The sequence below is a fragment of the Rosa chinensis genome, chromosome 4 (assembly GCF_002994745.2).
Source record: "Rosa chinensis cultivar Old Blush chromosome 4, RchiOBHm-V2, whole genome shotgun sequence".
Lineage (NCBI taxonomy): Eukaryota > Viridiplantae > Streptophyta > Magnoliopsida > Rosales > Rosaceae > Rosa > Rosa chinensis.
Genome location: NC_037091.1, coordinates 1,565,104 through 1,577,394, shown reverse-complemented (window position 1 = coordinate 1,577,394; position 12,291 = coordinate 1,565,104).

The window sequence follows — 12,291 nt, the reverse complement described above, 5'->3', positions numbered from 1 at the left end:
CAAGAAATATTACCATCCGAACCTTAGGATTGGTTTCTCTATCTTTGTGATCTTCTATTTTTGGTCATCGATTTCCTTAGGCTCCATGGTCCAAACTGAAATCATCCCTGTGAATGTGGGAGTCGTTCTTGACCTTAATACGCAATATGAGAAGTTTTGGTTGAGGTGAATCAAAACGGCCTCACCAGACTTCTACGCTTCGCATGCTCCTTACAAGACTAGGATGGTTTTGAACACGAGGAACTCTAACCAAAACTTTCTTGGTGAGCAGCTGCAGGTTCACACCTCCTCATATATTGCTGTTTTGTTCTTATTTTTGGTCAACTGTTCGTAGCTGTATTTTAATTGATGCTTGAGGTTAACGATACACACTAACACACACACACAATAGTGAAATAGTAATGAGAAGTATGATGAAGTTGTTGGTGTGATAATCGAGAAGAAAGATTTACAACCTTAATCGCTCAATTGAGTGACTCTAAAATTTGGTTTACAGACCTATGATTCAATTTATAATCAACACCTATTTATATTTGTTTTAAAAAATATGGGACGAAATTTCTGTAAAATTAAAACATAAATAATATCATAATATATATTTTGAAAAATAAGTACAATGATATAGACATATAGGAAATTGTTGAAGGAAAACCTAATTTGTGTTTAGCCTAAACTCTAGGTTACTTGACCTAGTGGTAATAAGATTTAATTAGAAGGATCTAGAATCCTAATCAATGTAGAATTACTCTCCTTGTATGATTGAGATTCTATGCATTGTAATCCTCTATATAAAGAGGCCCCTATTATCAATGAGAACACACAGAAAATTTCTCCCAAATTCAGTTTCTCTACAACACATTATCAGCACGAGCCCTAACCCTGAAACCCTATAATCGTAGCCTTCAAATCCCAGAAACCTCCGCAGCTACAGTACGTGCTACAGTACTTCCGGCTGCTACAGTACCCGCTGCTACAGTACTTCCGGCGATTTTTCCGACCACTTACCGGCCGACTTCCGGCGACTTTTCGGTCAGCTACAGTATGTGCTACAGTACTTCCGGCTGCTACAGTACTTTCGGCCGACTTTTCCGACAACTTTCCGGCCGACTTTTCTGGACAACTTTTCGGTCAGCTACAGTACTTCCGACTGCTATAGTACTTTTCGGTGACATTTTTCCCCGGCCATCTTTTAAGGTAAACTTTTCTAAAAGTTCCCGTTTTTGAAGTTTTTTCCTTTAATTTCTTCTTCTTTTCTCGGGGACTTCCGAAATCCCTTCTTCTACCCCCCTTTCTCTACATAGGGGAGACCAAAAGCCGAACTGTGGGGGTTCGCGCTCACTCCAAGCTTGGAGCTTGTAGAGTCCTCCAAACTTAGAGTTTGTTGAGAAGTTATGATCGACCACAAACACATCATTGTTTCGATCTAATCCAATATCTCTTGGAATCTAATTTCTTGGAAGCGATTACGCTCAGAAATTTCATATGTTTTCGTGGTAGCCTATTTCGCTCCGAAACTAACCCTAATTTCTTGTTCTCTTTCAGGATGAGTAACCTGAACAAATTGGACTTTGCTCCATTGGGAACAATTGGCTCTAGATATCACAGGTGGGTTCGTGATATCCGCCAACATCTCAAGGCTGATAGAATCCTGGATATGATTCTCGAGCCTAGCCAGGACGTGCTAACTGTTGAGCAAGCTCAAGCTTTAGAAGCAAATAGAGCAGCCGTAGAGGCAAATAAGGCGAAAGCCATCATCCTAATGACTCGTCATATGGATGATTCGCTCCAGTACGAGTATATGAATGAAGAAGACCCCAGAAGGCTGTGGGTCTCACTCGAAGAAAGATTTGACAACGTCCGTGACTCCTTGCTTCCTGACCTAGAAGTGAGATGGCATAGCCTCCGCTTCTGTGATTTCAAGTCAGTTCTTGACTATAATTCGGAAGCACTTTGCATTAAATCCTTAATGGAATTCTGTGGTAAAGAGATCACAGATGCGATGTTGATTGAGAAGACTCTCTCTACCTTCCCCGTCTCTGCATTGATGGTTGCTAAGAACTATCGAATCGATGTAAATGCAAGACAGATCACAAGATTTCATGAGCTCATTGGAGCTATGAATGTCGCTGAAAAGCATGACAATATCCTTGTAAAGAACTATAATTCGAGATCCGTGGAAACAGAGCATATTCCAGAATCCAATTATAGTCGCACCTCTAAGAGAGGGCGCCAAGAGCAAAACCCTAATCTTAGGTATACTCCTGGACATTCTGATCCATATAATTGCTCTACTTGGGAAGGTAACCGCCAAAATAGGCGAACACGGAACCGAAGAGGTAAACGTGGAAAGAGAGAGGGAGGCAATGCCTCTGGCCATGTTGGTGGCGCCACCAACACTAAGAGCCATCTAAATGACGCTTTCAAAGCGCCTCAATCAATGGAGTTCGAGCAAAGAGATGTATGTTCTCGATGTGGAGTGTCTGAGCATTGGGCACACATTTGTAGAGCTCGTGAAGAACTGGTCACAGCCTACAAAGCATATTGTGAAGCAAGAGAAGCTCACTATGTGGAACAAGAAGATCAAGAAGATGATCTAGAGTGAAGGGTTGAAGACTACAAATCTGGCTGGGATCAATAGATCGCCAATTCTGTTTAAGTCTTTATTTTCAAGAGATGTAGGCGATTGCCATATTCCTTTTTATTGGATTAGATTTTCTTTGATCATAGAAACAATGATGTATCTCGTTGGCTTATGAATAAAATTTCGAGTTCTTTTCATTATGACTCAATTTTGATTCTGAGCATATGACTTTGTGACTACGATGGCTAGGCCATCAATATTAATTCAAGGACATGGAATAGCCCAAGTTCCACTTGCCAAATGGCACCTTGATTCCAGTTGTCACAGAAACTCTCTACGCTCTTAGGGCAAATAGTACCCTATGAATAGCCAACGAATTCCATGCGAAAATGCATGTAGAGAACGGAAATGAGTTCCTTTGCATTACCTCTAATGATTTTGAACAAAGACGCATCTTAGAGAAGTTTATGTGTCGCTCTAGTGGACTTTATGTTACTATTCGAGCTATTAAATCCAATAAAGTTATGAGAGAAGATCTCTTGGATTTAGACACATATTGGCTTTGTCACGACAGGATAGATCATTCTAGTCATGATATGATGATCCGTCTACAAAAAGACTTCACATGGACATCATTTCTTTCGAGCGAAATGAAGCATGAATCAAAAGTTGATTCTTAGACTAAGTGTGACCGACGTTGCTGCCTAGGGCACCGCCTCCGTCCACCACCAGCCTAGGGCTGGCGTAGTCCCTATCCATGACTCCATGGATGGCGTCCATCATGGTGATGGCACCCTAGGTGATGCTGCAATCACCAACTTGCTTCAAAATAGCGTTTCAGACGCTCAGGCCTAACCATAATTCTCATTGGTTGCTTCTAAAGCCTCTCGCTCGTTTTACTAAGCCCGTCCCTTAGGGAAATTAGGACTGAGACCGTCCTATGCAAAGGATATGACAATACTCATTATGTTCTTACAAAGAATCTGTAGGGATTTTGTGGATTGATTCAACCAACTTGCGGACGCTTAAATATTTTATGATGTTGGTTGACACGCAAACACGCCGGTCACGTGTTCTGCCATTGTCCACCTATAAATGCTACTTATGCTACACTCCTAGCACATATCATGTGACAACGGGCTCACTCCCCGAATCATCCTATTCAGTCAATTGGATTTGACTATGCTAGAGAGTTTACATCGAACACTTTCGATGGATATTGCAATGGGCTTGATGTTGGACATCACATTCCCATGTACACACCCAATTGGTCTCGCGGACACGACTACGATGGTAGTCCGAACATTGGTAATGCGCACCAATCTTCTTACATCCGCTTGGGGTGACGCAATATCGCATGCAGCTATGCTAATTCGTCTACGACCTACCGCCACTCAATGTACCTCTGCGTTACAGCTAGTGACTGGGTACACGTCTTTTGTACTTACGCACATTTGAGTGAGCCATTTATGTGCCAATTGCGTAGCCACAACGCTCTATGATGGGTCCTTACAGACGAATGGGCAACTACGTTAGGTTTGAACTTCCAACAATCGTCCGCCACTTCACTGCCCTTGCTAGGCGATCTCCTTACCGCTAGATTTGCGGATGTCACTTTGATGAGACAGTCTTCCCGTCGTTAGGGGGGAGATAAGAACACGAATGTTCAACAGGAACGACAGGAATTGTCGTAGTCTGTCCCCACTATGTCTCATCTTGATCCCTGTTAAAGTGACGAGATCACACAAATATGCTGCAAACACGTCTGCAAGGAAGGACGTCCCTACGGGAGGACGTAGCGCCACCCTACACGGAGGTAGGCATGGCGCCAATGCCAAAGAATGTGGCACTTTGGCGTTATAGGCCATGGCCCCAGCTAGGATGCGTGGAGAGGCCCGTGGGTTCGAAGGATACTTTGGCACATTCCAATCCTTTGATCATCAAGACTCAAAAATCCGTCTCATGAGTATCTTCAGGGTTATGGTTATCGTTGGGGGACGCCTCAACGTCAGAACCTATTCCTGAGAATATAGAGCTCTATGAAACTTACACTAGTGTACATGAGATGTGGGATAGAAACTCCATCATAATTGATGATGTAGTTACGCATTTTGTTGCGCGTGAGTTTGCTGAGTCCGATGATATCGAACCACGCTCCGTTGATGAATGAATGCCAACGTAGAGAGTTTTTGGCCTAAATGGAAAGATGCGATCCAGGTTAAGATGGATTCTCTAACGAAGAGGAAGGTTTTCGAGCTAGAGATGCCAACACCTCCTAACATAAAACCCGTTGACTAATGGGTCTTCGTTAGAAAGCGTGATGAGAAAAAGATATGGTAATCTCGCCTTATGGCGCAAGGCTTCTCACAAAACGCCCTGGAATCGACTACGATGAGACATATTCTCTCGTAATGGATGTCATTGCACTCCACTACCCTGTCAGTTTGGTAGTTTCCGAATAACTGAACATGCAGCTTACAAATATGGTCACTACGTATCTCTATAGGGATCTAGATACGGAATATACATGAAGGTTCATGGTGAACTTCATTTACCCAAATCAAGTGGCTCTAGACCATGGAGCGCGTTTACAAAGAGGTTGAAACGCTCACTAAAGTGACTACTTGATTGGGAAGGGATATGCCCACGCGTTTCTATGACAAGTTTCGGATTCCATCGCGGTTCATGTTGGACATGATCTTCATTAGAAGCCCTTAAAGAGTTAAGAGAAACCGCTGAACACTTGAAATCTGAGTTTGAGATGAAGGATTTTGGGAGAACACGATTATGTCTCAGTTTGGAACTTGAGCATCGTGTCTATAGATGCTTAGGCATTTTGACAAGGTCAAGCCTTCAAGCACCCCCATGATCGTCCGAAGTCTTGATCCTGAAAAGGATCCTCTTCGTCAAAAGGATGATGACGGAGATGTGCTAGAGGCAGAAGTGCCTTACTTAGTACAATAGGCGCATTATTGTACTTATCTCAATGCACAAGATCGGACATCTCATATGTTGTGAACTTGTTAGCTAGATATAGCTCTGCGCCAACGCGACGCCATTGGATTGGTGTAAAAGATATCTTTCGATATTTGAGATGTACGATTGATATGGGCTTGTTCTATCCGTACAAAGAGATGATGGATTCGGACCCATCACACACCAGGTACGCCGCCAACACTGGCCTGCGTTCTCTATCCCCATCCCAAAACGACATGTGTTTTGGAAGGTTTTGCTGATGTTGGGTATCTCTCTGACCCACACAATGGTCATTCCCAATCCGGTTAAGTGTTCACCATGGGAAAAGACCGTGATATCTTGGAGGTCTACAGAACAGACCGTAGTCGCTATATCTTCAAACAATGCAGAGATCATTGCTCTTCATGAAGTGGTTCGTGAATGTATATGGATTGGATCCATAATTACGCATGTTCGAACAATTGTGGTTTGAAGTCTACCACAGATGAGCCTACAAGCGTTTAGGATAATGCTACTTGTTTTGAACAAATGAGGCAAGGCTACATCAAAAGCGACAACACCAAGCATAATCGGCAACAACAGACACTCCTCGAGATCAAAGTGAACTAGGTTCGATCTGAGGACAATGTGGCAGACTTGTTTACTAAGTCATTGCCCAAATCCACATTCGAGAAACATGTGGCAAGGATTGGCTTGCGGAAATTATCTGAACTCCCATGATTGTATTCATCAGGGGGAGGTGCAGACATCAGGGGGAGATATCTACATGTTTGTCTCGAATCGTGAAGGGTGTGTTGTGCTCTTTTTCCCCTTCGACCGAGGTTATTTTTGTCCCACTGGGTTTTTGTTACTCGGCAAGGTTTTTAACGAGGCAACGAGAGAAGCACCGCGTTTAGGCAACACAAGGGGGAGTGTTGAAGGAAAACCTAATTTGTGTTTAGCCCAAACTCTAGGTTACTTGACCTAGTGGTAATAGGATTTAATTAGAAGGATCTAGAATCCTAATCAATGTAGAATTACTTTCCTTGTATGATTGAGATTCTATGCATTGTAATCCTCTATATAAAGAGGCCCCTATTATCAATGAGAACACACAGAAAATTTCTCCCAAATTCAGTTTCTCTACAACAGAAATAAAATAAAATAAGAAAGTAATATAATATATAGATTTCTATAGAGGAAAAATTTATCGAGTTGAGGCGTGCAAGCATATTGTTCTAAGAGAAGATTTGTCTCCTACTGCACAGAGTTGAATGATAACTTCTCCCAAGATACAACAACTCTTCGAGGTTCGTCGTACAGCTAACAATATGTCCAACCACACATGCGTTCCAACTACACATCGAGTCTTCCAACTCTAGCCATGCACCATTAAATAGGTCACGTAAAATACTTACTATGATCATCAATAGCCTCATTAACCATATAACGGTCAATAATCATTACATATTAATATAGAAAATAGTTAAAATCATAAAGAAGATAAATGAAGATAATATTAAAAATAACCCCCACAATAAATAAAGAAATAAATAAAATATATTTTAATTTTAAATCACAAAATTTCCTACAATATTCACTCTCCCTCTTAGGGCTCTATGGCTAGCTTTACCTACAATGACTGTCATTATTTCCAGCTCCAATGCTACAGCGGCTAGAGCCCTTTACCCTAACACTACAAATCGATAATTAATGTCCCTAGTTAATTAGAGCTGTGTCTGCAGTTTGGCGATCTGGACTTTCACCTTTTGGATCTGTTTGGATTAATTATGACATTATGTCAAGCTAATTACCTATTTGTCTTTTTCTTTTAAAAACTATCTATAGATCTGATAAAGAATGCACAAGTACAAGCCATCTTGGGGCCAATGACATCAATCCAAACAAGGTTCGCCATCAATCTCGGAGAGCAAGCTCATGTGCCCATTATGTCATTTTCTGCGACAAGTCTACTTCGCTTCGCAGCTCCTACTTCTTCCAATTCACACAAAATGAGGCATCTCAAGTAACAGCCCTAACTGCTATTGTAAAAGCTTTTGGATGCAGACAAGTTGTGCTCGTCTACATTGATGATGAGTTTGGGAGAGGAGTCATTGGAGAGGATTGTACGCACCGACAGTGCAAGTGCACTGACGGTTATTTTAATCTCTAAAAAAATAACAGTCACTCATTTAATCCACTCCTTTATATATTTTAATATCAAAAAAATTACATCCATTTATATTGCAAGTACCCATGCACTGACAGTGCATGGAATACACTCCCGAGGAGTCATACCTTATTTAACAGATGCCTTGTTAGAAGTTGATGCTCGTGTTCTCTACCGAAGTGTTATTTCCCCATCAATTAATGATGATCAAATTCTCAATTTGCTTCGCAAGTTAATGATGATGCAAACCAGAGTCTTTTCTGTCCACATGCCGACCAATCTAACGTCAAGGATATTTTCCAAAGCAAAAGAGATTGGAATGATGAGCGAAGGCTATGTTTGGCAATCCACTAATGGGATAACTAATAGCTTGCAGTTGATGAACTCCTCATCCATCAATTCCATGCAAGGCGTATTAGGTGTACAAACATATGTTGCAAAAACAATACAGGTTGAAAAATTAATGCTACGGTGGAAAAGGCGAATCCAACAAAACAACCGAACAATATATAATATTAATGTTGAATTGGATGTTTTTGGACTTTCGGCGTATGATGCAACTATTGCACTAGCCATGTCAATTGAAAAGGTTGGAACTACAAGCGTTGGCTTCCCAAGGATGAATGAACCCTTGAACTCAGCCGATCCTCAAAGTTTTGAGGTCTCCAAATACGGTACAAAACTTAATATATATTTTGTTATTTTTCAATGATATAGATAGGAAATAAAATAAAATAAAAAAGAAATATAATATATAGATTTCTATAGAGGAAAAATTTATCGAGTTGAGGTGTGCAAGCATATTGTCTTAAGAGAATAATTGTCCCTTACTGCACATGGTTGAATGATAACTTCTCCCAAGATATATACAACAATTCTTTGAGGTTTGTCATGCAGCTAAGAAGCCGCATTAAACTTTAATCACCTGTGCACTCAAGACAGTGTATACTTAAAATAGATATATCGTATAATATATAAGAGGAGTTTGGGTAGATAGGGTGATGTTCTAGAGTGTCTTTTCTTCTCACGATATCCCTCATATGTATCCGACCATCATATCCGACAATATGTCCAACTACACATGCTTTCCAACTACACATTGTGCCTTCCAACTCTAGCCGTGCACCCTTAAATAGGCTAATATTAAAAATAACCCCCACAATAAATAAAGAAATAAATAAAATATATTTTAATTTTAAATCACAAAATTTCTAACAATATTCACTTTCCCTCTTAAGGCTCTACGGCTAGTTCTACCTACAATGACTGTCATTATTTCCAGCTTCAACGCTAGAGCGGCTAGAGCCCTTTACCCTAACAGTACAAATCGATTATTAATGTCCCTAGTTAATTAGAGCTGTGTCTGCAGTTTGGAATGTGTATAATATACCGGCGTAATGGCGATCTGGACTTTCACCTTTTGGATCTGTTTGGATTAATTATGACATTATGTCAAACTAATTACCTATTTGTCTTTTTCTTTTAAAAAGTAGCTATAGATCAGATAAAGAATGCACAAGTACAAGCCATCTTGGGGCCAATGACATCAATGCAAACAAGGTTCACCATCAATCTCGGAGAGCAAGCTCATGTGCCCATTATATCATTTTCTGCGACAAGTCTACTTCGCTTCGCAGCTCCTACTTCTTCCAATTTACACAAAATGATGCATCTCAAGTAACAGCCCTAACTGCTATTGTAAAAGCTTTTGGATGGAGACAAGTTGTGCTCGTTCTCCAAGTTGTGCTCGTCTACATAGATGATGAGTTTGGGGGAGGAGTCATATATACCTTATTTAACAGATGCCTTGTTAGAAGTTGATGCTCGTGTTCTCTACCGAAGTGTTATTTCCCCATCAATTAATGATGATCGAATTCTCAATGAGCTTCGCAAGTTAATGATGATGCAAACCAGAGTCTTTATTGTCCACATGACGACCAATCTAGCGACAAGGATATTTTCCAAAGCAAAAGATCAGATTGGAATGATGAGCCAAGGCTATATTTGGCTATTCACCAATGGGATAACTAATAGCTTGCAGTTGATGAACTCCTTATCCATCAATTCCATGAAAGGTGTATTAGGTGTACGAACATATGTTGCAAAACAATACTGCTTGAAAAATTAATGCTACCGTGGAAAAGGCGAATCTAACCAAACAACCGAACAATAAATAATATTGATGTTGAATTGGATTTTTTTGGACTTTAGGCGTATGATGCAACTATTGCACTAGCCATGGCAATTGAAAAAGTTGGAACTACAAGCGTTGGCTTCCCAAGGACGAATGAATACTTGAACTCAGCCGATCCTCATAGTTTTGAGGTCTCCAAATACGGTACAAAACTTAGTCAAGCCTTTCTAGTTTCTAGATTCGAAGGCATTGCTGGACATTACAATCTCATTCATGGGCTACTTCAAGCAACAACTTTTCAGATGGTAAACATAAATGACGATGGAGCAAGAGCAATTGGATTTGGACAACAAAAAATGGTCTTGAGAACAAATTGAATTCAGCAAATAGAACCATACCTTCAACTTATTCTGAGACCAAACTTGAACCCATTGTATGGCCCGGAGACTCTAGCTCTGTGCCGAAGGGATGAGAGATCCCAATTCACGGCAAGAAGTTGAGAATAGGTGTTCCTCTAAATGTTCAATTCAAAGAGTTCCTTACGATCATCAAAGATCCAAATACTAACACAACAGAAGTGAGAGGGTATGCCGTTGACGTCTTTAAGGCTGCAACAAAATTATTAGCTTACGAGTTAATTCCTTTTGCCAAGCCTGATGGCACCAGCGCTGACACTGACAATGATTTGGTATATCAAGTACATCATGGGGTAACTTTTCTAGTTTTCTTGTCCTATCTTTAATTGATTGCAACCCATATATCACTTGCTCTGTATATTCAATATTGATATATCTGAATTCTATAATCTGATTCAGCTTAATTAATATTACTTTACAGAACTTCGATGCGGTAGTAGGAGATATAACGATTCGAGCAAATAAGTCTCTATATGTGGACTTTACAATGCCATCTACAGATTCTAGTATAGTAATGGTTGTGCCAATTACAGATACCAAGAAAAGAAATGCATGGGTTTTCTTACAAGGGATCTTCGGTTGACGACCTCTTGTTTCTTCATCTTTATTGGTTTTGTGGTTTGGGTTCTTGAACATCAAATTAATGAAGACTTCCGTGGGACTCCCTCCCATCAAGTTGGCACTAGCCTCTGGTTCTCATTCTCAACAATGGTTTTTGCACACAGTAATCATCTAGTAACCTCTCTCTAATTTTATTTCAGTTATGAATTTCAATAGTTCTCCTAGTACATATAGTAACTCCTTGTATTCTTTGAAATAACGGTTTCCTTGCACATTGTACAGGTGAAAGAGTTATCATTAACTTGGCAAGATTCGTGATGATCATATGGGTATTTGTTATGTTAATGCTGACACAAAGTTACACAGCGAATTTGGCATCAGTATTAACGGTCCAACAATTACAACCAACTGTTACCATTATAAGGGACATTTTAAGGAACGGGGAGTGTTGGCTACGCAACAGATGCGTATCTGTATGGTATCTTGAAACAGTTGGGTTTTGACGATTCCAAGCTTGAGGCTTCAGCTCTATGGAAGGATTTGATGAAGCTCTTTCGAGAGGAAGTAAAAATGGTGGAATTGCTGCCATCGTTGATGAAAAGCCTACGATGACGCTTTTTCTTGAAAATATTGTTCTAAATATACCATGATAGGACCCATCTTCAAAACCGTTGGGTTTGGATTCGTAAGATTTCTCTCCTTATTTTTAACACTTTTCATACCAAACACTACACTTTACATGTAAAAATGGTAAAATATATATCAGGGAGTGCAAATTAATGTCAAAAATTCTGAAAGTGGAGTGTGAAAATTTCCTCACTATATGTTGTTTGTTAATTGCTGAGATGACTTTACAGGTATTTCCAAAACGTTCCCCTCTTCTACATGATATTTCCTAAGCGGTCGGAAGTGTGACTGAGAGAGAGAATATACTAGAGTTCGAAAATAAACAATACAAGAAGGGAAGCACATGCCAAGAATTGAGTACACCAACAGTTTCTGGCATCAGTCTTGACCTTGCCAGCTTTTGGGGCCTATTCCTCATAGTCGGATTGGCTTCGGTGCTCGCTCTCATCAGCTTTGTAGCTTCATTCATATACAAGCACCAGCACGTCTTGATCCACCCTGATTCAAGAGTATCTACATGGGGAAGGATTCGGGCTGTGCTCAAACTTTTCAATGAAAAAGACCTCGACTCTCGTAATTTAGAAGCCATCACCAACAAAGTGCATTTACAGCTTCACCATCAACTGATCAAGCTTCTCCACAACTAGCTCTTACAGCTACTGATCGAGCTTGATATTACAGTTTAAGAAATGAAGAGAACTATTGCTATACAAAACATCTATACAAAACATCTCAAGAGTAAGCTTAATTAAAATAAAGTCACAGGCCACTTGCGCAGAGTATGAAGTGTGGCTCATCATTGGACCTTGATTAATTACTACGTCAATATATTGTCTATTATCTTGAT